Here is a 24184-nt window from a genome sequence, read left to right as displayed (position 1 = left end):
GTACATTTAGGATGTTGTATAACTGTCACCACTGACTCTTTCTAGAACATTTCATTATCCCAAACAGAAAGTCTGTATCCATTAGACATTAACTTCTCATTCCCCCTTCTCCAGGCCCTAGCTACCTTTATTCTACTTGTCTCTATGAGTTTGCCTATTCTAGATATTTCATATAACATTATTTTCTCCCAAGGTTTACAAATCTCTGGATACATTGATCACTGGATGTCCAAACTTTTGTAGCAGTAAAATGAGAGATAATATTTAACTTAGGAAAAGTGTATAAATGTATGCCCCATATATCTTTCTGGGGCTGCAAGGGTGTTTGGCTGTTTACTGTAGCGCAATTGTAGTTTCCCATGACTACTACTTTATCATTTTTCCTATTTGTTTGTATCACTTATAGTATTGATTGCATCTTATTTTTTAATATTAGGAAATTTTACATCACTGGAAAGTTAGTGTCATTTATAAATGGAAAGCAATTATGAAAATTGATAGAATTTAAACAGTTATTACATTTTAGCTAAATACTATTACATGCAAAATTTGTGTACAAAAATCTGCTCTTTTTTTTTCTTTAATGGTTAGCAAGTATTAGTAAGGTGTTATAAAGACTACCCCAGGCTGAGGTTTTCTCTTTCCTGACTGAATTCAGAAAAATATGAAGCCAGTTATTTAACATATGTGTATAGACCACTAACATTATTTCAAGTACCACTAGTGTTAAGTTAGTAACACTACTTTGTAAATGTTTCACAGTTTCGTCACATTTTTCTTATTGTATGTGGGTCCTCCATGCGTTACTTAGCCTAATACAAGTTACTTATGTAGATGTAGTGAGAAGGAACTTTAATATCTTTTATAATTTCTATTACTTTGGAATCGTTTTTCTGACATTATTTTCCCATGGATTTAACTATCAAGAAAAAATTTTCAGATGCCGAGATCAAAGAAAATTATTTGAATTTACCAAGGCATAAAGGGTTTTTTAAAAAAGGAAAGGGAAAAAGAAGTATGTTACTTCCTCTTTAATAATTCCAGTATTAGGGGGAAAAGTCACCTGAGTAATAAAGCATGCATCATTTGAGTAGATTAAAGTTCAAATCACTGCAAAGCAGCTTATTTTTCATCCATCACCATGGATACAAAAGGACAGCTGAAGTGCAAGCATCTGACATCACAAGCATGCCCAAGCAGGCCTGGGAGGAGAGCTGCAGCAGCACCACAAAGGACTGTAAGAAAAGCAGGGAAGGGAGGGGAGGGAGAAACAGAAGGAAAGGGTCATTGTTAAGACTATGAATCAGAAGTTCAGTTGGGAGGATTAAATAGGAGGAGGCACGAGGCCAACAGAGAAGCTTGGAGACCAGCAGTTGTTTACACCGACCTTTTAATACCTTCTTAGCCAGAAATAGAACCAGAGGGGGACTGAGAGAGAAGGTATATCATCAGATCATTCACTACTCAAACAGCAGTTTCAAGAGTTTCTTTTATGTTCTCCTTATTTCATGTTTAGGCTTTAATTTTAACTAATGTCCTAAAGCTTTGACCTGCCTGGCTCACCGAACATTAAAAAATCAATCCCCGAAGTAGCTGAAGCCTCCGAGTAACAGCTTGAAAGAATCGAATAAACCAGTACCCACAGGACAATAGAAAGTGATAAATATTGAGAAAAATTGCTATTTTAGGTATTAAGTTCTTCATGAACAGACACAACTTTTTACTTTATTTTTAACTTTTTATTAATTTAAAATTTTGTTTCCTATCAAAAGGCAGTGCATTTATTCTCAGGCTGCTACATAGTGTATAGAGATCTGGACTCAGGACCCCTGTGTTTGGAGGTGGGCTGGTAAAAATTTAGCAACTAGCTTTCTAGGGAAAGCCCTGATTTATAGCACTTGCTGACTTCTGTGGTGTAAATATTTTCAAGATGCCTCATTTCCAGGTACCAATGTAATGTCGACTGGCTTACAGAATTTCTGAAAATGTAACATTTGGCTTTGGTGAGCCAGTAATAGCAACCTCCAGCATCTCAGTGACTGGATTCTATGCCAGCTCTGACAGCTAGTGGTGGGACTTTGAACACCTCACTGGGCCTCGGTTTCCTCTTTGGATGAAAGGGTTGGAGCTGGGCTTAGACTTTGGTTGTTAAAATTGTATGTTGGTTTGTCTTGGTGTTTTGAGAGAGGATTCTTGGGGGCTGCTCTGGAAGAGGGTATTTTGGAATTGCTGAGCTCTTATGGTTCTACCTCTTCTCATCCATCTGAACTTTGCAGGGCCGCCCTGACTCTATCAAAGTATTTTACATTTTTGTGTAGGGTACTGTTTGAAGAGAGGCTTCTAGGATGAAGGGGAAAAAAAATCAGAAAACCACTTGAATAATTGACTATAAAGACCCCTTCCATTCATACAAATCGATGACCTTTGAAACTCAAAATATGAGTCAGACACCAGTATACTAATGTCTGTGGACAGTACTGGACTTACAATAGTACTTTCTCTTCCTTGATTAAAGCTTAAACTAAACACTGGCTGCAAGAGTCAACACGCCTAAGTGGAATTTTATCCACCGGATCAAAGACATTGTTAAAACAAGAGAGATCTTAGGGTTTTCACATATGCCCAAAGGGTTCATCAGAGCCACCTCGGAATATGAGTGTGTGTGTGTGTGTGTGTGTGTGTGTGTGTGTGTGTTTGCACGCACAAATACCTGTGTATACTAAACAGGTCGTAATCCACATGTGCCCCTCACTCCCCACTGCCATGCCTCCTTCAAGAGAGAAGCGGCTCTTATGTTTTAAATATGCTTACTAATGTTTAAATATTGGATTTCCATACAAGATTTCATTTGCAGAAAGGCTGGGGGGTAGGTGGGAAAGTTGGTAAAGACATCTGATAATGCCATTTGCTTTAACAAACCAGAAACCAAGCTTTAAAGAAGACAGATGCCTTGTGCTCTGTCCCACAACCAGTAAGAGGCAGAGTCGTATCTGGAATTGAGATCTCTAGGTTGCCAGACCATTATTTCCCTTTTCAGAAGCTTGGCTAAGGGGGACCACTACTTCCTGTTATATGGCTCTGGGTACATAATCTAACCCTATATTGTCAGATAAGGGTAGCCACAACCCACATGTGACTATTGTGGCTGATCTGGATTGAGATGTGTTGTAACCTTAAAATATACACTAAGTTTCAAAATCTTAGTACAAAAAAATATGAAACATCTTATTTATAATGTTTATTGATTATATGTTGAAGCGATAATACTTTAGATATATTGTTAAAAATATATTGTAAAAATTTCACTTTTTAAACCTTTTTTAAAGTGACTACTAGACAACTTAAAATTAAATATGTGGTTCACATTATATTCCTATTAGACAAATCTGATTTAACCTCAGGGTCAGTTTCCTCATCTGTTAAAAGTGGAAAATATCTGCCCTTCTTCTTATTTCTCAGGGTTGTTTTAAAATCAAATGAAGTAATCTTAACAAAAGTGCTCTGCAAAATGCTACACAAATATAAGATCATACTCAAAACCATTTTGATACTTGTTTGGTCACCTATTGTGTTAGTTGCTCTCTGGAAGGTACTAAAATTTTTATGTTTTTTTTTGGGGGGGGGCTATTGTTTATGTTTGGGGGGGGTGGAGTAATAATGTAGGCTACAAACCTAATAATGAGCACACTCATTCAATCTTCTCATTTATATTCTAGGCATGTGTGCCTAGTCCATCAACTCATTAGCCTTAGTACCGAGCCACATAGATTGTAGATGCTACTTACATGCAGTGAGAATCTCAGCTTGAGTCATAGACCTCAGAATCCTCATGGGGAAAAACTTTTCCAAGGGGAAGAGTCAAGCTCCAGTATTTCAATCAGGAACTGTCAGAGAAAATAGTATCTTACTGCAGCATGGGACCATTACTCAGATCCATCCCAGGCCAGTTCTCTACTGTTTTTGTACCTTAAGGCAAGAGAACTGCGAGCACTGTTTGACTAAATTATATAAAACATCTGGACATAACAAGTGTCTTCATCAGTTCAGACTTCTATAACAAAAAATACTAAGACCAGGTGGCTTAAACAACAGAAGTTTATTTCTCAGAGTTCTGGAGGATGGGAGGTCCAAGATCACGATGTTGGCAGACCTGGCATCTGGTGAGAAGATTCACTTCCTGTTTTGCAGATGACTTCTTCTTCTTCTTTTTAATTTAATTTTATTATTAGTTTCAAGTAATAGTACATTGGTTAGACATCTATATAGTTTATAAAACAATCCTGCTAATCGCTCTTTCTCTCCTCTGGCTCTCTACCTAGCCATTACATTAATGCTAACTGCATTCCCTATGTCATGCTCCCCATCCCCATGACCATCTGTCAACTACTAATTTGTGCTTCTTTATTCTTTCACCCCTTTCTCTCAGCCCCCCAACCCCCCTCCACTCTGGGCATCACCACATTGTCCTCTGTATTTGTGAGTCTGTTTTTGATTAGTTTGTTCTTTTTGTTCCTTAGATTCCTCATTTAAGTGAAATCATAATAGTATTTATCCTTCTTTGTCTGACTTATTTCACTCAGCATAGTAACTTCTAGGTCTATCTATGTCATTGCAAATGGTAGGATTTCATTTTTTTTTTAATGACTGAGTAATATTCCATTGTATATATGAACCACTATCTTCTTATTGTATCCTCACAAGGCAGAGAACAAAGAGTTAGCTTTCTGGTCTTTTCCTGTAAGGACACTAACCCCATTCATGAAGGCTTTGCCTTCAGGACCTAATTACCTCCCAAAAGCCCCATCTCCTAACATCATCACATTGGGGATTGTATTGCAACATATGAATTTGGGGGACCCAAACATTCAGTCTATAACAGCAAGTAACTATTCACTGGAACCCATCTAACAGAGTAACAGACAAGGAAGTAGGTATTTCATCTTCACCTCCAAAATCTGGCTAAAGGTACTATTAGTTCAGTCAGGATGCCGTTGGGAAAAGAGAAATAACACTAGGTTTAAACTGAAGATGTTTAATATAGAGAATCGATACTTAAGTGTTGAAAGTTTGAAAGATCACAAAGGGAATACTGAGATAACCAAGATATTTGTAACTTCTGCAAGCAGTTAACCTTCATGATTAAGGGAACAAAAGAATAGGGGTGGGGGCCCCTGAACCTTGACACTCTGAGAAAGGGCCCCACAGGGCTGGTGTCCACACCCCTAGGAGACAGCTCTAGAAATCTAGTCCTAGGGGCAGCAAACTTAGACGAAAGCCAACTTCTGCTGCTAGAATAACACTGAACAGGGACACCAAGAAACTTTTTTTTCTCCAACTCCTACCTTCCAACCTTTCCCTAATGCCTCCTTTTGGCAGAACCTAAGAGTGAGCCAACCAGCAAAGGAGTTTGGGAAATACAGTTGCCAACTACTAGCCCCAATATCACATAATAGAATATAGAAAGGCAGGCTAGGATCTGAGAAGCAATAGGCATATGACTGGCACTATTCCAGTTTAACTTTGCACTGATATAAGTGGTTTATCTGTATTTACAGACTGGAAAACTTAGAATTGCATATGTTTTTCTTAAATGAATTTTAAAAACAAGTATACCATACTGGTCTATGGACCAATTTTAATAAAGTTACCATTATCACGGCTGGGGACATCTATTGGGTCTGTCCAGTATTCCTTCTAGTAACGTTCCAGTTTTCCTCTGCAGAACCACCTCTCTCAACTCTTCTGGGAGAACATAAAATTTCAGGTGACTGTTCATACCCTTTTCCCCTCCCCAACCCCAAGCAACCATTTGGCCATAGTAATTACTTCATATTCAGGTATGAGCAATCAGAGTTAGTACCAGGATTTCTGCTGAACCAATCAGAAAAGAAGTGTTCTTTTTCTAATGGGGTTGCTAGGTGAGTAGAATGTAAGTTTGGAGCTTTGGTGGTCATACCCAGCACGGAAACCTTGCCTGATATAAAATCAACACACAGTAAAGTACATGGAAGAGGTAAAGAAAAAACAAAATTTTAACGACATTGAGCACTTGGATCCAACAATATCTGGAGCCAGGTCTACTTCTACATATATAATTTTTCTATTATATAAAACAATGTGTGTGTGTGTGTGTGTTTTAAATAAATGAAGCCTTATTTAAGGTAAAGTTCACATACAAAGAAAAATGCTATCGACTTTTATTAGTTTTGGTAAAGGAAACACTCTTTTAACTACCACCTCAGTCAAGACATAGTATATTTAGATCATCTAAAAATCTCTTTGATTCTCTTCCAGTCAGTTGCTTCTCTTTTTCCCATAGCTGATGGTTCTGATTTTCACCAGTATAAATTAACTGCCTCTTTTTGAATTATTAATGGAAATATACAGAATACATTCTTTCATTTCTGACTTTTTTTGCTCAGCATCATGTCTTTGAAATTCATCCATGTTGATCAATAGTTAATTCTACTGATGACCAGCATAACGATTTAAGGATATACAGTAGTCCCCAGTTATCCCTGGGGGATATGTTCTTACACTCCACCCCAGTGCATACCTGAAACTGTGAATAGTTCCAAACCCTATATACACAACTATGTTTTTTCCTATGATAAAGTTTAATTTATAAATTAGGCATGAGAGATTAACTTACTATTAATTAACTTAATAATAAAATTGAAAAATTATGATGATATACTGTAATAACATATGAATGTGATCTCTCTCAAAATATTGTTTTGTACTGCACTAACTCTTGTGTAATGATGTGAGATGAGGCAATGCCTGTGTGACGAGACGAAGTGAGGTGAATGATGTAGTCATTGTGACATAGTGTTAGGCTATTATAAGGGTTACTTGAATGTAAGCCCTGTTATACCTCAACGGTTGATCTGATAACCTAAATGGCTAAGTTATTTAATGGGTGGGTAGAGTATACAGTGTGGGTACACTGAACAAAAGGATGATTCATGTCCCAGGTGGGACAGCTCTTAATTTCATCACACTACACAAAATAGCACACAATTTAAACCTGTGAATTGTTTTTCTGGAATTTTCCATTTAATATTTTCAGACAGTAGTGTGTGTGGGCATGTTTAGTATATAGTATAGTAGTCCCCAAACTGCAAGGGGGACTACTGTAGTATGTTTTAAACATTCTCATGATGATGCATATTTAGGTTGTTTCCTGCTGTGCCTTATATGAATAGAGCTGCCTTAAACACTGTTGATCACGTATTTTTTATATATGTTTTAACTTCTACTGTGTAAATACCTTCATATAAAATTACTAGGTCATGTTAGAATTGTATGTTTAACTTCCTAAGAAATGCCATCTTCATTTTCACCTGGATGTCCCATAGATATCTCAAACACAGTCCCCAAACTACTTATTAGTTTTTTTTTTTTTTTAACCTGTGGTAGCTCTTATGCACAGATCCCATTCTCAGACTTGCTGGTGTGCAATTTGGGTGTTTTTGGTTGACTTTTAGATGTTAAACTTATTGTCGTTTCAAAGGGAGAAATCTGGAGATGTCTCTCACTCTGACATGTTTCTCCAAACCTCCCCAAACTACTTATTTTTGTCCTTTCCTTCACACTTGCACTTCTGGACTCATTGTACTGATGAAGGATGCCAGGTGTCTTAGCCAGGAATTTAGGGGCAACCCAGGCTTCTTCTTCCCCTGTCATCCTCCCACAAAGTCAGCAATCCAGTCTTGTAACCCAGGTAGCACATATCCATTTTTTTCTTTCCTCACTACAATTGCAGTATAACATATTATAGTTGTTTTCAAATGTTTTTTACTTTGAGCCATAGTAAATATGTGTGTGTGTGTGTGTGTGTGTATTAAAAGTTTCATAAAAAGATACTTTTCCTTCTTGACATTTTCTATTCTACTCTGTATCCATTTAAAAAAAAAAAAAGTGGTCATAAACCATAAAGTGATTAGATGATTCATTAATGAGTTATAACCAGTTTAAAAACAGGGGGTTGAAAGCTCAGGTTCTGGAGTCAAATATACAAGAATGTAAGTCCCTACTCTTCTCTTTCTTAACTGTAACCTTGGGCAGAGTACTTTGCCTCTTTCAACTGCAGCCTTCACTTGTAACAAACAAACAAACAAAAAACAGTAATAAAAACAATACTGTATCATAGAGTTGTAGTAAGGATTAAAATGGGTTATAGCAAGGGTTAAAATGTGTATGTAAAACTGTAAACTCAGGACCAGGAATATAAAATGCTCAACTGATATTACTTGATTCACACCTTCTTCACATCTTCCTTAAGTTACTGGTCCCCTTCCTGAAGTTTTGAAGGTCTTAGCTGACCTTTCTGCTTCTAGTCTCACCCTGCATGATGCCACTGGGATAATCTTTCTAAAGTGCAGATCAAATCATATCAGTCCTCTGTTCAAAAATTTATTAGTCACTGCATATGGCTTTTGGGATTAAATATAAGCTTCTTAAAAAGCATTTAAACACATAGTCTTTGCCTCCTCTCTGGGGCATTTCTCTCGCCACTCCCTCTCTCAGTGTACCCCTCACCTTTCTTTACTATATATTCCTCTATCATGTTTTACTAAACTGTTTGCTGTGCTTTTCTAATGCCTGCGTATATACTGATTTGTTTCTACCTTAAATATCTTCCTATTCTGGTTAGCTTTTATGTGGCATAAACTGTAATTCAAGAATTACTTCCTCTGGGAAGCATGTCTGGGTCACGGGGCTGAGTTGAATCCTTTTTTAAGCCCTCTTTGCACCCGAGGCATACCTTTATAATCTCCCTTATTACACAGTACCTGCAATCCCAGAAATTCATCTTTCTTGTTCATTAGACAGTGAACAGATGTACAACAAGAACTTCATTTTTCATCCCTGTATTCCCCGAGGATACCTAATAAGTACTCAATATGTATTTAATGAATGAATGGTGGTTTCTCACTCTGAAATTTTTCAGTGCAATTCTGCTATGCCATTTTCCTATTTTCACTAGAGAAATAAATGGCTATTTATAATGCTAGGACTCCAAAGTAGGAAAATTACTTCTTCTTTACCTATATATTTATTATCAATTAAAAATTCAGTCTCCCATGGTTTATTTTCAGTTGAGAATAGGCAGTTGTCTACTAAGAAAATTGTATTGAAATTCTCTTTCAAATCTAAAAATATGAATACAAATAGAATTATGGTTTTCTTTAATGCTATCGTACTGCTTTGAAGATGGAATCTGATCTGTAGATCAGTTTCCTTAGAGATGTAATTGTGGAGTAACAAAATCTTAAAATGTATTAAAAAGTTGCTTAAACCAACTTTTGGTTTAGTTCCTTTTAGGCAAAACAAAAGCAAAATCCTAGCACATTCAAATAAACTCCAAGACACTGAAAAACTATTAACAATTTATTTAACAATTATGAAAGAAAAATATTCATAAACATCTCAATAGTTTTCTTTCTCCACTAACAAAATAACTTGTAAGTTTCATCAAAATGACCAAGAAAAGATTTATCCTTTAAACAGAGTAATCAAAGAGTATCTATCAGCTTTCTATACTGAAAGGCAAACAATAACAATTAGACTACATTTGTTTTTTTTTTATTTTGTTATTAATTTGAAGTATACAATACATTGATTAGACATTTAAGACTGCATTTGTTTATGTAAGAGCAGACCACTTTCTGTGTCTCTATTTTTGGGGTTTACACCCAATTCAAATTTTCCTAAGCCATTAAATTTCTTTTAAATACCTAACATATTAGGCTGTTTAACAGTTATTATATGCTGACAAACTACTATTTACCTACAATTTATTATTAAGTTTAATTTTTTTCTAGCAATATGGATACCAGAAAGTTAGATTTAAAATTTTTGAATTTTGTATTACTTATCATATACCTAGGTAAAGTGTATAAAAGTGTTACAGTGCTGCTTTTGGTTTTTTTCAGAATGGTATTAAATGGACAACTGAACGTTAGCTAAGGATAGTTATACTGGAGTGCTTTTCAAATATTATTTGTAATATATCCCTATAAAATTATAGTTATGGTAATTTCTGGATTGTCTACAGTTACTCTACTTATTACTTTGCCTATTAATTTTATAAAACTTATAACAAAATTTCCAAACTCTTTAGTTTCCCATGTGGAAAATGGGAATAATCCTATTGCCAAGCATTTCTAGGAAGATTTTAATAGTATCTATACTATCACCACATAGCATAAAACAAAGCAATCAAAGCCCTGTAGAAACGAAACATTTAGTTAGCAATATACCAAATCTGGAGATATAACATTAATGTAATCCCAGGAATATTAAAAATAATACTCCAAAGTGCTTGATAATTATTAGTATAATTCTTTCATAAATATAATCTTTAAAAATAAGAAGGCTAATTCCTGTTAAATGTAATTTCAGGTGACAGAAATATAAAAATGTAGTTTTGTTGGCTTTGGTTTTTTTTCCTGAAAAGCTGAATCCTATGTAGTATATCATGAAATGAAATGGCAAATGCTATAATCTTAGAAAATTCTAATCCTGTCAAAGTGATTATATCCAACCCATGTAAAATCATTTGAAACTTGAAATTATTATTTCATATTTTGGAATAACATTTTTAAAATTGTTCAATAAACTGGTTTTTACTTCTGTAGGTTTATAAATTTTTCTGGTCTTTATTCGAGGTCAAATGAATGTTTTTCCAAATGTGATGAAGTGAATTAAAAAAAATTGCACATTGAAAAGATCTTGAAAATGTGTTACATACAATTAGACAACCTTTTAAACACTTTCTTGCTTTACAACAACTCTGTTAAGCTGTAGGTGAAATACATTAAAGGCATTCAATTTGAAACCTGGAATTGAGCAGAGGTAGGCTTGATGTTGGCCCCATCACTTACTACTTTAGTATTTTGTTGTGGATTCTTTAGCCTCTGAATCTGTTTCCTCAGGTGTAATGATGAGTAACAATACCTGTCTAGAATGAGTAAAAATAAAATAAGATGATACTGCCTAGCGTATTCTGAGTGCTGAATAAAACATAGTTTCATTCTCAGCTGTTCTTGATTGTTAACCCCCATTTAACTCTGGGTATAGACGGTTTTTCACCTAAATAGAGCATGTTTCTTGACTCTTTTTAAAAACTATTTAAAAGTAATACACCAGTGAGTTTATTAAACTACACAGTACTAACTTTGAGTCAATAATAACTAGCGAGTTATTTTAATGAAGGGAATTAGCAAATTTGAACAAAGCGATGAAAAGTTATTTCAGTACAGTTTTAGGAATTACTCTTCTTAATTTGTCACTAACAGGTGATCGCTATCTTTTACTGATAGATAGATCTTGCATACGGAAAATTACATTTAATTGCAGTGTTGTTCAGGTGGGTAAGTCTGTAACTGAAAGGAAAATATATTGACAGGATAAAATGAAAGCTTTGAAAGAGTGCAAAGTTCGGAAAACAAAGTCAAGCAAGAAACTGAATTACTGTAATTCATGGTCAGAAGATTGATTAGAAAGCCTTTGCCTTCAAGAATTGGATTTTCTGCAGAATGGAGGTAAATCCCGGTTCTCGAGAAATTAACAGTGGCGAGAATGGCGCAGTGCGGTGTTAAGCCATTTTGATGATCAGAAGGCTTAGAAGGCTTAAAATAACCTTCACTGAGATTTTTTTTTATCTTCCCTGTCTCCTGCAAATAATGCCGTTTGATGCACTGTCAGTTTTTTTTTAAAGGGGAAATATTTCATAAAGCAGCTCTCAATATGTTAATGCACCACAGACATTTCCTTTTAAAATTTTGTGTGCAAATGTTTCGAACGTCATTCTACTCCAAATTTGTTCCAGAACCTAAAAATCACTTTCAGGCCCAACCCTCGGCGCGTTCGTGACTGATGAAGGCCGGGGTCTCGAGGCAGGAGCATTAGTACACTAACTCCACATCTTGAAATTCAGCAATTTCGGGACTAAGACCAAAAAGTAACTAAATTAGTATTTATTTCTTTTCTAACTTAAAATGTATTACCAAAAGGGATTCGAGACCATTTTTAACGTTTTCAATTCCTCGGTTGCCAATTTCTGTAATTCACGAGCCCTCCCTTTCCCCTCCGCGCGCGTCCTCCTCCTCCCAACACCCGAGGCCCAGGACCATCTGCGATCTCGCTTCACTTTGCAGTTTAAATGGCCGGGCGAGCCTCCATGAGTTTCGGCGCTAAAGCCGTCCCTACTCCTGGTCGCCGCTACAGCTGGAGTGCTCAACCAATGGCTGCCTTCTCCTGTACTCAAAGTCCCGCCTTCTAGTCCCACCGAAACCAATAGAAAGGGCCATATGGCAACAGAAGCCAATGGGAAATCGGGACGGGAATCATTGGCTGCGGCCGTCTCGCAGTGGAGTCTGGGCCTCCGCCTTCGTTACCCTGGAGCCGAGGTCGCCGCGCAGCTGCCACCCTGGAGCTGCAGTCCCCGCCCCTACCCCAGGCCAGTGTTCAAACTTCCCGCATCCCGGCGACCACGGCGCCCGCCCCGCAGCCTGCACAGATTCCGCAGGAGTCAGGCTCTTACTGTTTAGAGGCCAGACGCGGACGCCCCGGCGGGGAGTTTAGTCCACGGAGAAAAGGCGAGGAGGCGTGACGCGGCATCGGCTCTGAGGAGGAGCCGGGGCGGGTTGAGGGTGGGTGTAGAGACTGGGGAGTTGGGGGCGGGGGTACGAGGTATGACGGACTGGAAGTGAGGCGTTCGTGGATGGGAGTGGGCGTGCGAGTGGAGTTGTGGAAGCGGAGTGCGGGGAGTGAAAGGATTAAGGATGGGAGAGGATTGGGGGACGCGGGGAGAAGAAAGTCTTGGAAAATAAATCAAGTGCCTGCAGCTAGGAGAGGGCGGGAGGAGGGAAGGTTGACCGTCAAGTGCTGGACTGGGAAGTTCGGAGGAGTTAGAGAAGGGTCGGTTATTAGGATCTGGAAGAGACGGAAGGGAGCTCGCTGCAGAAGCATCTTAAGAAGGGCTTAGGCTTGATTAGAAAACCCTAGAGGCCTGTGGAGACTGAAGATGGGAATACAGGGACAGGGCCAAGGAAGAGGAGGAGGCTCTGAGGATAGCTCAGGGATAATAAATAAGTTAAGACTGGTTAGAGTAGAAAGACTATTAGGAGTGGAAAGGAAATTTTTAGACATGTCTCAGGGATGAGAAGAGGAAAGAGTTGGCAAAAAAAAAAAATGTGTCTTGGCATAGATGAATTGGAATGGGTGCTTAGATCCTTGGCGTTTTATTTGGCAAGACCAAGTGACAGTGTTTAACAGTGGTGAAGAGCACAGTTCATCTGTGTTTAAATCCCTCTTACTCACTTTTTAGTTTTGGACAAATTACTAATATCAATAAGTAAATTACTGGCTGGTAACAAACTACTAGCGTCATTGGTTATTTTTTTTCCGTTTGGGAATGGGAATAGTTGATATTGTGGGGATTGTTTTGAGATGTTCATACTTATACTTGGGTAAATGGGATAAAAAGTTGGATGGTTTTGTTCAAGTGGATTTGTTATTGGGATTTGGTTTGTGTAAGCTATTTGATTGGCTGCATTGGATGGCATTTTTCTTAAATCTTTTTTATCTTGGACCCCTTCTTTAAAGGGCTGAAGAAAGTTTGACTCTCGTCCTTAGGAAAATACAGTTGGGCACATACATGTTTATGGCCATTCTTTATCTTCAGGTTAAAAACTTGGATTAGATATCTCTTCGGGATTAAAAGTCATTATTTAAATGAATTCTTGTTTTGTGGGAAGGGGCTTACATGCATTTGGACAACAGTAAAACTGAAAAAGTGGCACAGTTCTAAAGATTTATTTTCTATTTTCTTCTTTATTATGGTTATTTTAATCTATATTTTTTCAAGTTGTAGTTTCACATTTGAATTTTATATTACTATTATTCTACATGTTTCACTTTGATCTGTTGCATGTTGACTTGTATGTTTATCCAAATACATAATAGGAAATAATAGTTCGTTTCTCAGCTAAGTGTTATTTCAAATATCAAAAAGTAAGTGGTGACTTTGGAAAAGAGATTTTTCTTTTGTCAGAGACACGTCAAACAATCACGGAATTGTAATTCTGTAAAACACAGTTAAAGTCCGTTGTGATAAAGATCCTAGCCCTTCTCCTCATTCTTCTCCTGCCTATCATTATTCATCTACTTTGTGGGATCCTCCTCCTCTGCCTGCCTTTTAATTATTGTGTTTTCTCATAATTCAGTTTAATGCTTTCTTTTTGCTCTGTGTTCTTTTCTTGGCTGTTTTCACCCCCAGGCTTTTGGTACTTGTGGCTTCCACCATATATGTTTTACTAATGCACTCTGTTTTTTGTTTGTTTGTTTTCTCTCTCTCTGGAACTCTTGAGTTAGCTCCAAATTTGTATAATTGATTTTTATAATTCCACATAGATTTGCTACAGGCATCCTAAACTCAATTTGCCTGATACTACTGAACCCATTACCACCAAGCCTATCCTATTGAATGATAGGTACCATATTCACCCAACTTGGCAAGCCCCAATCTTTGGAATTCATTTAAGTTCTTTTCTCATGTGCCACATTTAATCCATCACCAACTCCAGTTTATTTTACTTGATAAACATTTCTGATTGATTCTGACCTCTATATCTCTAGTAACCCTACTTTAGTTCAAACCACTATTATTTGACACTTGATTTAAAGATCAGCTGGTCATCATCTTTCAAACTTTTTGCCCTCCAATTATTGGGTTGAAAATAGATCTTTGTAAATGTCAGATCTGATCATTTTATTTCTACTGAAGATTCTTTGTTTCCAATCAACTTCTCAATATGACATAAAGATCCTTCTTGTAATGATTTCTTCCATTTAATCCCACCTGACTTATTATTTATCACTACCCACCACCTCAAGCCAATGCAGTCATTCTAAATTCTCATTGTCCAATAGATATATAATGTGAACCATATACACAATTTACCATTTTTTCAATTGCCATGCAAGAAAATACAGATGAAATTAATTTTAATATATTTTATTTTACACAAGATATCTAAAATGCTATTTCAACATACAATGAATATAAAAAATATTATTTTAGAGATTTTTATGTTCATTTTTATGTGCTACATTTTTAAAATCCATGTGTATTTTACACTTACAGCATATCTCAATTCTCACTAGGTACATTTCAGGTGCTCAGTAACCACTGCATTGAATACCACAGTTGTAAACTATTTGCAGTTTGATGCCACATTTATCTTATGCTTTTACTTATGCACAGCAACTTCGTCTTACTGAAATAGGGTCTTCACTCACCAACTCTCTTACTAACCACATCTACCACCCCTCCCCTCCCCCCAAAAAAAATACAAACACACAACCCAGATTATATTTGTGCTTAACCTCTGCTAATACCTAAAGACTCAATTTAGGCACTATTGCCTCTGGAAGCCTTTCCAAACTCCTATCTTTCCTCTAATCTTAGTTTCAAGTTTACTTAGCCTTCTTTATTTTCTTTTATCATTAGAACCTATACTCTTGTGTTATCTTTCTCTTCTTGGCTTGGAGTTTCTTAATAGTAAGGGATCACTTGTGTCTTGCTTATTTTTTTTTTTTTATCTTCAGCTTCATCCATTTTTCAGTGCCTAGCACTTAGTAGGTGTTCAGTAAATTCCTTATGAATAAATGAATAGTCTGTGATGTTTTCATTTGAGAATACATACTGTAGTTAAGATGCTTTAATTTGACTCGTTTCTAAATGCTGTTGAAGAGAAGCTGATTATACCTTAAATTTTAAGTCTAGCATTTACTGTAATCTGATCTAGAGCCAGGAAACCATACTTGAAGTCTAAACATAGTTTGATTTTTAAACAAGAGTAGGTAACTGTGTAAATCAATGTAAGGTAAAGAAATTCTTATGACCATCCTGGAACATACAAATAGAGAAATGGAAAATCTTGGTTTTGTTTATAATAATTTTTCTTTTGTACGAAGCAGTTACAGTTTTTTGTATGAAGCAGTTTTTTTTTTTTTTTTACCTTTATCTCATCTTCAGTTATTTATTCTGGGAAGAGAGATTTACTTATCCCTTTCTCTCTTATTTTATGTTTATTTAACTCATCTAGGTGCCTGTTGTGTGAACTCTTACAGGCAGCAGAGCTAACCAGCTAGCAGTGTTTTATACATAGAAGCTGAAATAAGTAGGGAAATAAATAGAAGTTAACAGTTCTTTGATTTTGTACATTTCTTCCCCTTGAAACTAAGAACCTTTCTTAAAGTCACACAAATCAGATTATCATTATGATATTCCATATACGGTGGACTATAGCTTAGATTTACTTTCTGATTCACTTGAAACTGGATATAAAGGAGGCATTTTGGTACTGAAAGAGCTTACAGTAATCTTTTTTCTGATGCATTATGTGTGACCTATGCTATTGGATTTTTTTTTTTAGGAAGAAAGTTTGTTTTTGGATGAAAAATGACAAGCATTAGATTAGATAAATTTTCTAGCATTGCCATAATAGCACTCCTGCCCATTTTTAGAAAATAAACAATTCTTAGGAATTGAAATTGGGCAAGACTGAATAGTTTTTATTTTTTGCTTTTATCATATCGTATAGGAAACAGATGAACAACTCTTAACTAATTCATTCTTGGTCACAAAGAATTAAATTAACTGGAGAACTATTTGTGATTAGTTTATATTAGTCAATAGAAATTACTGTTGTAACTACAGGTGAAATTTTATTTTGTCTGACGCCCTATTAGCTCACCTCAGTTATTTAGTTAAGCCAATGAGAATATTTCAACTTTATGACGGTCATGGCTCTAAGTAAAATTTTTTGATTTGCTAACATTTATCTTAGGAATTTTAGAGATTTAAGTAAGTCTTGTGCAGTTAAGGATGGAAGATTTAACATTTCCTTTAAACCAGAAAGGCAAATTTTATAGAACAAAAAAATCTATTTAGAATAGCATTACAGAATAATAATTATTTTTCAAAAATTAATAAATGGTGTTGTGGTTACTGTAGTAAACTAGACAGAAAAGATTTCTGTTCTCATAGGTCTTATATTTAGTAGAAGATAATAAGTGTAGGTTTATTTTCAATAGTAACAAGGTCTGTGAATTCTATAGTACTTTTATAGAATTGCCAGGTGAGCCGTCTTTGAGAAGGTGGCATTTGTGTTAAGAATAGGATGAAGAGAAGGGGACCCATCTTTGTGAAGTCCTATGGAAAGAGCCTTCTAGGTAAAGAATGCAGCCAGTGCAAAGTCTAAGTTGGCAACAAGTTTGATATGTTGTTGGCACAAAGAAAGCCACTTAGGCTAAAAAAAAGCAGATGAGGGGACAAATTACATGACATAAGGATGAAGAAGTAGGCAGAAGGCCTTGATCTTGTAGGAGTTTTCAGATGTGGTTAAGGAATATGAAGGCTCTAGAAAACCATTGATGGGTATTAAGCAGGAGAGCAATGCCAATTTTGTGAAGTAGCTTTCTCTGGGGAAGCAGGGTTGTGTCAGGAGGAGGCTTTTGCAGGAGTTCAAGTGAGAAAAAGATCATGGGTTGGGCTAGGGCAGTAGCAGTGGGGATGTAATATATTTTGGAGATCAAACAATCTGATTTTACAGATAATTTGAATGTGGGATGTGAGTTTAAGAAATAATCTAGAATAATTCTTAGATTTACAACATGAATAATTTACCAGAGGGAGGTGCTATTTAATGAAATCAGAAAAATAAGAAAGAGTGGGGGTAAAAGGGAGATGGATTATGATTTTGGTTTTGGACATGTAAGTTTGAAATGATTTTTAGATACCCATATGGAGTCATCAGGTAGGAAACTGGATATATGAATCTGGAAGTCCGGGCAAGAGAAGTCTAGCTGACATCACCTAAGGAGAGAGTGTAGATGAAAGAGAACCAAAATGAGGTACCTTTTGTATTCCAACATTTAGAGATCAGGAAGAGGATTCAACAAAGGATACTGAGAAGAGACAGCCAGTGAGATAGTAAGAAAACCAGGAAAGCAGGTGGCTGTAGAAGCTAAGTAAGAAAAGAATGTTTTAGGAAGGAAGGAATGGTTAGTTTTGTCAAATTCTGCTGTAAGGTCAGGGACAAATAGGACTTAGTCATGATAAAAGTCATTTTCTGTTTTAACAAAAGGTATTTATTTCAGTGGAATGGTGGGGATGAAAACCTGACTAGTGTGGATTCAGATGAAAGTGGTTGGAGAAGAAATAGAGATAATAATTCCAGATTATAGATTATTCTTCAGAAAATTTTTATTGGAAAATTGGAGTAGAGAAATTGTATTGTAGATGCAATAGGACATGGAATCAAGCAACAACTGAATTATAGCCTCTTTGTTGATAAGAATGATCCTATAGAGAGGGACAATTGCAAAAACACAGTCCCTTGAGATGGAGAGAAGGTATGGGAAAGAAGACAGGTGAAAAGTATAGCTCTAAAAAGGAGCAGAAATGCTTCTTCAGTTTTAGCAAGGGGGGGGGGGCAATGGTATGTGATAAATGCAAATGGAGGTAGCTTCAGAGATGAAGTAGTTTTCATCTGATTGTTGATATTGAAATATTGAATAGGTAACAAGAGTCAGAAAACTTGTCGTCTGTTTCAGATTGTACTACCTTTAGCTCTGTGATCTTTGATAAATTGTGATATTAGTTAAGTTACTTTGCTTTTCTGAGCCCTCGTTTACTTGATCTATGCGAAGAGAGGATTGATTCCCCAGGGTCCTTCCAGTGTAAATTATTATGTAATCTCATTAAGGTATAGTACTTTGTTTTTATTTGTTTATACTTTATAAGAAAAATAGTTATCAGTTATTCTGATAGTTGCTTTACCTCATATTTGTCCATTTCTTCCTTCTTTTGTTCTTGTATTTCATATTTTATGTACTTTTTTTTTTCTTTTGTTTGCCTGTTAGCTCGTTTGAACTTTTTTTCTGACAGCTTTGTCAGCCAGGCAACAATGTTTTTTATAAGGACTAAAGTTTTTAAAGTGACTTTTCACAGAGATGTCTAAATTTCTGTTCTCTAGGAAAGCTTAGATCTTTGAGTTGCTGTATTTTCTAAGTAATACCTGTTTGTTGTCGTGAAGAATTGTAACACAGTACAGCATGATGCAAGTATATGTAGATTAGAAATACTTGCCTTATTTATTTAATAGATCCTAAATAATCAGAAGTTTGGCAAAGATAAAATATTCTCTTGTGTTTCGGGGGCTATTCTTGAATTTGTTATCACTATTAAGGAAGTGTTCTCATGTAATTAGTAATATTTTTAGGGAATATATAAAGGATACATACATAATTTATTGTGATTGTATTTCTTGTTTCTCTTTGATGGAAGAGCCAGACCCTACCCTAAAACAACTCATGGTGTGTTCTTGCTCATCTCGGTTTCCCCATTGTCTAAAATGGCATCCGTTATCAGTAATTTTGTTATCAATAATTTGACCTAATGGGTTCATGAATTGAATAGTATTTCATGGACTTTGGAAGAGTGATTGCTTATATCAAGTTATCTGAAAAGGGTACAAATAATATTTTAGGTACAATTGGCTTAAAAATAACATACTTGCTATTAAAGATGTAGATCTGACCATAATGGTTCTCTCTCTCCTTGGAAACATTAAAATAATATTAAATTAAAAAAAGAGTAAACTTATAACATTGAAGGAATGATAGAGTACTCTCAGTAGATGAGCAATTACAACACATTTCTGAAAGAGACAAAGAGTAATGATGGTTGAAACAGATTAGAACAGAGAGAGAACTGTGTCCTAAAATATTCAGGAGGGAACTGCAGCAAAGAGATTCTGGTGTAACCAACAGGATATCTGTCAGAATCTCAGATAATCTTAGGGTTTAAAAAGTCAAAGAAAAAAAAAGATGATTGCAAAAGTAAAAGAAGAATTGAAAAATTACATAAAATGACATGGTTTTGCCTTCTTTCCCACCAAATCCATGTACAGGGACAGTGTAATTAATACTCCGAGTTCTTCACTCCTACCTCCTTTTCGCATCATAAATACAGAGATAATTTCTTCTGGAAATAAGAACAAAGACAAAACTAAAGAGAGTGGCCATAGTGGACATTTGTTTCTGGAGATAATCCCTTTTCAAGCTTTTAGGGAGTCGCCTGTATAATGGCTGATTCTCCACTGTTCATCCTAAACTAGAGTGCACCTGTTAACAAGGCCTACTTACATGTACATGGCTTCCTTTCATTCTTCCTTTTTCTTCTTTCTTAAGCATCAATAGACAACCAAAATCTGCCTTCAAAGATATAAAACAAGCATTATATAAATAAAAAGCATAAGATAAATAGGAAAACTGTCAGCATGTGAAAAAGAGAATTCCTGGATCAAAACAGACTTTAAAACAAACAAAATGTTTAATGCTTTCAGAGAAATGAAAATATATTGCCTCAGTAAAACAAAAACAAAATAATTATTTTTAAAAAGCAGAACAAGAACAAGTTCTTAGAAATTTAAGATGTTTGCACAAATTAAAAAGAAAACCTGGTTGGTTTAGCTTGTGTAAATCTCTTTGAAAATAGAATGAAAAAAACAAAGCAGCTCTATTGTTTGACCAGTAGAAGTTTCAAAAAGAGTAAACAGAGTCAGTTATCAAAAAAGTAACATAACGTTTCTGGCCCTTAAAGATACAAGTTTCCAGAATAAAAAGTAAGAAAGAATGACAGGGGCAACACAATCAATGAAAAAATACCCACACCTGTGCACATTATTGTGCAATTTTGGTGTAATAGGAGGGAAAATCTAAAAGTTCCTAGGGAGCAAAAAAAAAAAAAAAAAAAAGAATCCATAAAAGAATGAGAATCTAATGAGCATAACTAGAGTGTAAATTCCATAAGGGCAGGGATTTTTTGTTCTCATTACTATTACGTAGTGAGAGCTCAAAAAAAATGTATAAAAGAATGAGTATACCAATGTGTCTTGTAAAAAAATGACTGTATAACATCTTACAAGCATCTCTGAGGGTTTAGAAGACAGTGGAGCAGTGCAGTGTCTTCAAAGTTTTGGGAGAAAATGACTTAAAATTTGGAACCTGTGAAAACGATCAGATATGAGGGCAAAATGAAAACACTCAGACATGCAAGGAAGGACTCAGAACATTTATCTCCTACCCCATATACTCTTTCTGAAGAAGGTGCTTGAGGATATGGACTAGTAAAATGAAAACTAATAAAGACAATGGTGTGGGCTACTAGAAATGGTGGATTAACACAAGAGTACAATAAAAGTAATTCCAGAATGACAGTGGTGCAGCAGATCTAGAAAGTAATTGGTTTAAGTTAGAATAGAAAATCATTGGCCTCCAAGAAAAATGCCTTTAAGAGAAAGAATGGAATGATTTTAGTCTTCAGATAGAATGACTCAAGAAGCTGGCAGATATCAGTGATAAGAAGAATGTTTTTTCCATTCAATTAGAAAAAAAGGACAATTAGGAATTCTAAAGAAAGTGAAGTGTGAATTAAATCCTCATCTTTCGTAGCCTAAAATTGCTAATTCAAGAAATACATAAACATAAAAGTGTAAGTCATTAAAATAGTTGTCCTGGAGAGGAGAATTGGGATAATGGGGAAGTGGATATTTGCCCTTTCTTTTTTTTTTAAACTATATATATATTTGGAGAGCGAGAAGAATCCTGATGTGTAAGAGATGAGTGGCAGGTTATGTTATGTGGAGTCTCATCCCTTGCCATGAAAAGTTGGGTGGCATCTCTGAGTTAGATGGTTGAGCTACTCATACTATGTGCATATAAATAAAATAATCTTCATATATACCATATAACCAACTTTTAATTATTGGAATTAAAACTGAAAGTCTTTGCGTTAATCAGAATTTACTGAGCATCTTGTAAATTTAAATTGTAAATATAATTGTTAGTATTTACTGAGTACTTACTGTGTAGTAGTGATTGAATTTTCCCTTTTAATCACAATAATTCTCTAAGGAAGTTACTATTCTCCCCATTTTACAATTGAGAAAATTGAAATTCAAATTTAGATTGAGAACTTAGGTGACTTCTCCAGATTTACACAGCTAATAATAATAGGTGGTGGAGCCACTTAACTGCTCTAGTCCATCATCATTTTTTTCTAGACAGTTTTTTAAATATGTAAATATTTTCTTTTATGACTGCAGGCCGATATTACATATTTTTTAAATATTAGTGCTTGTCCTTGGAAGTGCTGATTTCAGATCTAAAAGCTAATCAACAGGCACTAATACACGAGGAAGTAAAATCTAAGTTCTAAGTCTGTATGCTTAACTTTTTAGAAAATCTTGTTTACTAAGGAAAATTTTTAACAAATGTAACAGAAGTAAAGATATTACCATCTCTGCCATCCAGTCAACAAACTATTATCATAGGCAGTATTATTTCCTTCATCTCTACCTTTACCTGCTTCCCCTGGGTTGTTTAGGAGCAAACATCAGACATTATTTAATTTTATCCATAAATATCTCAACATATATCTTGAAAAGATAAGGATTCCTTTTTTAAATAACCACAATATTTATTACCTCACCTAAAGTGATAGTGATTCCTTAACATAATTATCTATTGTGTTTAAATCTCCTTGATGATCTTACAAGTTTCTTTTATATAATTTGTTTGCAAAAGGATTGAAATAAAGTTCATGGATTATAATTGTTTGTTTTCCTTAAGACTTTCTTAATATGTAGATACACCCCTATCTCTTCTTTTTCTGCTTGCAGTTTATGTGTTAAAGAAACCAGTTTGTCCTAATAAAATTTGCCACAGTCTGGATTTTATTAATTGTTCCATGTACATCTGTCTCTTATATTTTCTGTGAATTGTCATTTACATTTTGCCTATTTGATCAGAATCAGATTTAATTTTTCTTATAGATGGAGCAGATTACTTTAGAGGTATTGTTGCGTCCCATCTGGAGGCACACAGTATCTGCTTGTTTCTATTCTGTGGTATTACCAGCCATTAGTGATCATTGTCTAGCTTCATTATTTCATTAGTGGCTCCAAAATGGCAATGTTCTAATTCTGTCATTCTAATATTTCTCTTTTCATTTATTAGCTAGAATAATTCTGTAAAGAAATACTTCCCCTTAGTTACTATTTTATTATTTTGAGATATAGCTGGTAATAGTAGAGGCAAGATACATGTTTGATTTTCTTTTCACTTTATTATATCAATTTTAATGTGAATTAGCTGGATCCCTAGCATCTTCCAAAGGTAACTGATTAGTTTTTTAAAATATCATATGGCCTCATGGATTTAAACATATGTGATGTGTTTTGATTCTGTGCTGATACAGTTCTTATTGATAGTGAAATCATTGCATCTTTGGCTAATAGCTCCTTCAAGTTGGTTCCTGAGCCCTTTCACATCTATCTAGTGTCTGATAGTTTCCCTGCTTTCTAGTGTAACCAAATTTCTAGATTCTTCATTTCATCTTATATGATTCTTCCCTCTGATATAGAATAAGATGTTTTATGAGGAGCTCTAGTTTCTTTTAAAGGTAAATGGTATTTAGACACTACATCTGTGTGCTAGGAATATTCGTTGCAATTGGTTTGTTCCTTGTTTCTATGATTTTTCACTGGACAGCTAGAAAGTAGTTTTTTGAAATATATAAAATCCATCATAAATTCATACTTATACTCCTACTTCAGACTACAAAGTTTTAAAAATCATATTAACTTATATTTGTTTCTTCACATGTTGAAAAACAAATTTCCACTTATTTTTTTGTCAGGATTTATCTCACTAGGGATATAAAGTCAAATAATTGTGTTTTAAAGTCTGAACTGGTTAATCTTTGTGGTTTTGCTACCAACTGTATCTGTAGTTAAAATGATTTGTTTCATTTCCTTTTGCTTCACAGTAATTGGTTTTTTAAAATCTAATTTCTAAAAATTATAATTTCCAAAGTCTACAAAAATTATAGACAAAGAAGTCTAGTTGAAATCCCTGCCCCTACATTCTGTTTCCTCCCTTCCCCCACAGCTGTATTGTTCAATCAACTAACCACCAGTACATGTGGCTTTTAAAATTTTAATTAAAATTCAACAAAATTAAATTAGTTCTTAGCCACTTGCCACATTTCAAGTGTTCAGTAGCTACATATACCCAGCTACTTATTGTATTGGACAGCACA

The 24184-nt window shown here is 35.2% G+C and overlaps 1 protein-coding gene across 3 annotated transcripts in view; it reads left to right on the top strand.

Annotated features, from left to right (window-relative positions):
* The window catches only part of LCA5 (lebercilin LCA5), a 106931-nt gene that overhangs the window by 60803 nt on the left and 21944 nt on the right, over window positions 1-24184 (top strand). The window contains exon 1 of one of the 3 annotated variants that reach the window (XM_036219658.1): window positions 12411-12608. The exons of 1 other annotated variant lie outside the window; for it this stretch is intronic. The gene's annotated coding sequence lies outside the window, so the exon portion shown is untranslated. Of the gene's footprint in view, window positions 1-12410; window positions 12609-12643; window positions 12663-24184 lie in introns of those variants that run through there. One more of the 3 variants, XM_036219664.1, reaches the window with a different exon arrangement.

The sequence above is a fragment of the Rousettus aegyptiacus genome, unplaced genomic scaffold (genome assembly GCF_014176215.1).
Source record: "Rousettus aegyptiacus isolate mRouAeg1 unplaced genomic scaffold, mRouAeg1.p scaffold_m13_p_1, whole genome shotgun sequence".
Lineage (NCBI taxonomy): Eukaryota > Metazoa > Chordata > Mammalia > Chiroptera > Pteropodidae > Rousettus > Rousettus aegyptiacus.
The sequence above is the reverse complement of the archived record's forward strand: the minus strand, read 5'-3'. Positions and strand labels throughout refer to the sequence as shown.